The sequence below is a fragment of the Paramormyrops kingsleyae genome, chromosome 13 (genome assembly GCF_048594095.1).
Source record: "Paramormyrops kingsleyae isolate MSU_618 chromosome 13, PKINGS_0.4, whole genome shotgun sequence".
NCBI classification, from domain to species: Eukaryota; Metazoa; Chordata; class Actinopteri; order Osteoglossiformes; family Mormyridae; genus Paramormyrops; species Paramormyrops kingsleyae.
Genome location: NC_132809.1, coordinates 5,871,266 through 5,875,902, shown reverse-complemented (window position 1 = coordinate 5,875,902; position 4,637 = coordinate 5,871,266). Strand labels below are relative to the sequence as shown.

At 36.6% G+C, this 4,637-nt stretch overlaps 1 non-coding gene across 1 annotated transcript; it reads right to left on the bottom strand.

Moving 5' to 3' along the window:
• Window positions 1–599: 599 nt before the first annotated feature.
• LOC111840265 (U1 spliceosomal RNA) lies at window positions 600–763 on the bottom strand. The gene has a single exon (XR_002837374.1). It is a non-coding gene; the product is annotated as a U1 spliceosomal RNA (small nuclear RNA).
• Between the last annotated feature and the right edge of the window lie 3,874 nt (window positions 764–4,637).

Sequence of the window (4,637 nt, the reverse complement as noted above, 5' to 3'; positions counted from 1 at the left end):
ATACACATGCAAACTTCATCCACACAGAACTGGAATAATAGTTAAAACCACACTTTAGGGGCAAGGCTACAATTCTACCCATTGAACCACCAAATGACTCTTTGAAGGCATTTTAAAGTATTTTATTTGATTTATATATTAGGTAAATTTTTGCTCAATTTTGTTGCACAGAAAGATAATGGAAAAGGTTTCACTCTCTGGAACTTTTGACAAATGAGTTGCTCTGTATTTAAATGGACTAGCATGAAACAATTGTCTATGTTTGTTTAACAAGTTTAACTTTGTTATCCTACACCAAGCCTGGAGGCTTTTTCTGCCAACAGATTTATTAGAATTAGAATTAGAATATGGTGATCAGTGGTCATTGTTAACACACCACAGCACACAGTGCACAAGAACAAAATGTGTCCTCTGCATTTAACCGATATGTGACTTTCGTGACATAGCAGGGGGCAGCTAATTCAGTGACCAGGGAACACTGCTTGGTAGCGGTACCTTGCTCAGGGTACCTTAGTGGTGCCTTGCTGGTCAGGGATTTGAGCCAGCAATCTTTCGATTGCAAGTGCGCTTCCCTAACCATCAAACCACCACTGCAAAAAAAAAAAAAAACGCAAACGCAGTCCCTCACTACCAGAAATTATGCAGTCGAGATTCCCACATTTGGGGAATTCGCAGGGGTCAGCACAGCCGCAGTGCAATGGCTGGGCCTCACCCTGGGTGAACCACCTTCGTGATCATGGTATCTCCCCTTCCAGGTAAGTATTTATTCTGTGTTTGTATAAAGTGCTATCTTATGATCTGCTCTATAATGGTGGTGTCGTAAATCAGACATGAGTCACCAGATATACTCATTGCTGCAGGGTGTGATACTGTGACAGTGTGTGACTTATATAAAAGCCACAAGAATCAAACATAATCAGCAGCCGAGAATTGTTCATGCTTAATTGGTTTGCTGTGATTATTATGCCTTATGATTGCCTCATGAAGCTCTCATTTATAATGCACTACAGATACCTATATAAAGCAGTATAAAAGCATCCTTAACACTTATTCAGACCATTATAGTGCATTGAGAAGGTATGTATAGAGTATTATAGATGAGAACTGCATAAAGCATTCATAATGGGTAATATACAGTAAATGGCTATAATATGTTATGCCGTTTTATATTTATAGTGTTCATCTATCATGCATCATGTTTATAATGCTGTATGAACACATTATTATTTGTTATGAATGTGTTTGTAAAATACTAAAACATGGCCTTAGGTAAAGTGTTACAGTTCTTTGTTTTCCCCTTAGGCCAGGGGTAGCCAATCTTATCCGCAAAGGGTCGGTGTGTATGCGGGTTTTCGCTGCAACTCCCTAATTAGATTACTAATTAGAGGACTGATTGGCTGAAGAGTCCTCACACCTGGGATTGAACAGCTGACCTACAGGTTATCCCAAAAACCTGCATACACACCGGCCATTTGTGGATAAGATTGCCCAGCCCTGCCTTATACAGTACTGTCCTGCCAAAACAACTGGTACTTTTTGTGTTATTCTTGTTCTCTGTTTATGTCATAATTCCATCCATCCATTGTCCTACCTGCTTATCCTGACTTGGAGATCAAGTAGCTCCATGTACTTTAAAATTGCTTTAATAATATTCATATTTAATGCAGAATAATGCTATTGTTCTACACAGACCTCATGGCTTGACAAGTGCTGTGTCATGCTGTCATTACACTTAACATGCTGAAATTTAACAATGAACCGTCATCAAGTGAAAGTTTACTTTTTGACGATAGTCATCAGCATATTAAGACATTGCATTTTCTTTGCTGAAGTCTGTCTTTTATATTCTTACAAAAGAAATTTTATAAGAAAAAACTATATCAAAAAACAGCTGCCAAGTTGTTTTAAGATACTGTTGAGTAAAACAGCATTTCTTCCATTTCCATCTACAGTTTCTGTTCAGATTACTGGTTTCTGATATCAATCTGTGCATGTTCTACTCTAACAAAACAATTCTGATATTAAACACTGTACTCATACTGTATTCATGATGTTTAAAACAAACCAATTGAAGCAGATGATTCGGTACTATTTTTGATTACATTTACTGTTCATACAAAAGGAATTATTACGCGAATGTCGAGGCAAATAAGCTTAATTTAAATTGTGGTTTGTTTTATAATCTACTTTCATGGATTTGTTTCACCTTATGGAATTAGCCTTTATCTTTCACCTCCTTAAACAGTGAGCCAGAAAAAATGCAGCCCATTAGCCAAAATGCACTTCACGTCTTCACCACATGTGAAATTTATAATAAACTGTCAATTGCATAGCAGCTACTTAAATTTTTATACTTATACTGTACTAATTTTGTGGGTGTAATGTTTAATTTAAAGATAAGGGAAGTTTAAGTGCATTTAGCCTTGAAGCTAAAATATGTTAAAATTAAATCACGGAATGGGAACACTGCCACTTTAAGAAAGAAATACTTAGAAACCTCAGAATCTAAGACACAAATGAACTGCAAATTCAAGTTCTGATTTCATAACCCTCTGAGCACCTCACACCTCTTTGATAGGGTACCTCGCTTTCTCCCATCAGCCCCTGATTACGTTACCGGCTCTGATAAGGTCAGCTGGCTTTCATTACAGAAAATGCTTGTCAGTCTGTTGCTGGTAATCAGTTTCTAAGGAAATGTAACTGTTTAACCAGGCCCATTGCCATCACTTTTCTTCCGTCCGCCTCGTCAATTAAAAACTTAAACTACAGGATGGTTACTCAAAACTATGATTGTCGTTAAGAACTTTTCAAATTGATCTTACAAGACTGTGCAGGACTGAAGGGAGCTTATGCTCCAAACTGTGGTAGTATTTTTTGATGGAAAAAAAAAAAGATGCTGGGGCTGATTTGTCTAGTTCAAAGGTCTGGACTTCTTACCTCCCTTTATCTAACAGTAACTGCAAACTAAATTAAGTATGACATGAAACTTTCTCTGAGAAGCAAGAAAATATTTTTTTAAATTCTACAAGTTAAAACGGGCTGCATACATGGAGGAGCAATGGGATTCAAATCCCCAGTGCTGGAGATATGAGGCATATATGTAGAATCTTACAACATTCGAACATTTTTATAAGAGTATATTAAGATAAAGAGTACCGTGTGGGGCTTTTTATGTCAATAACAGCTATCCCAATATTTTGCAAACAAGGTTAGTGCTTGAATCTGTTTGCTTATTTATCATACTAAAATGTTAATGAATAAATGTTGTATACTGTATGTCACAAAGAATACTCTTTCTTGATACGTATATATTCTACCTCAGCCAGTGTTGTAGTCTGTTTTGAATAATCTATTTTTATGCACACATTTTAGAAAAAAAGCACTGAAAAATTACTGAAACATGGAAAAAATGGGTTAGCTGTAGGCACGTACTAACAGAGGCTAGTGTTTGAATAAAATAGAAGGACCTCAACTGGGTTTTAAAAATAAGAAATAAGTGCTTTTAAGAAATAAGGACAAACAGGTAGAGGAAATAGGTGGAATTTTATTCATCATGAAATGTGTAAATAGAAAAATATTTGAGGGAAGCATGGAAGATAATACTTATACAGCTAGATTTCAAATTTTTCCTATTAAATCAGTAGCTAATAAAACAAATATTTAATCAGTTGCGAATATAAAACAGGTTGATGTTGGTAGGCTATAAAAATATTAAACGTGAATTTAATTAATTCTGCAAATATAAAAGTAATTTCAACCAAAGAGGCATTAAAGACTGCAACAATCATGGTCAATCTATTATTTTATTAACTTGTAACAGGCTATTACAATAGACTTCTGTCATTGATGAACAATTAATTCTTTTTGCACAAACATTTTAAGTGAATGAGCTAATCCTGGTCACCACCCTGAATCAATATATATCTATATCTATATCTATATCTGAACCTACTGAAATAATGATATACAGACATCTGGAAGTCTGGAAGAGTAAATATGGTGAATATAGTTTTAAAAACACTGAACAAGTACAATGAAAACTAAACACACATCTCCACTGCATATAACTGTCCTCCTCAGGGGAGAAGCTCACTTCTGCTACCCCAACCTCAAAAATGCAGCCAAGGCTTTGGACTTACACTCACCTAAAGGATTATTAGGAACACCTGTTCAATTTCTCATTAATGCAATTATCTAATCAACCAATCACATGGCAGTTGCTTCAATGCATTTAGGGGTGTGGTCCTGGTCAAGACAATCTCCTGAACTCCATACTGAATGTCAGAATGGGAAAGAAAGGTGATTTAAGCAATTTTGAGCGTGGCATGGTTGTTGGTGCCAGACGGGCCGATCTGAGTATTTCACAATCTGCTCAGTTACTGGGATTTTCACGCACAACCATTTCTAGGGTTTACAAAGAATGGTGTGCAAAGGGAAAAACATCCAGTATGCAGCAGTCCTGTGGGCGAAAATGCCTTGTTGATGCTAGAGGTCAGAGGAGAATGGGCCGACTGATTCAAGCTGATAGAAGAGCAACTTTGACTGAAATAACCACTCGTTACAACCGAGGTATGCAGCAAAGCATTTGTGAAGCCACAACACTCACAACCTTGAGGCGGATGGGCTACAACAGCAGA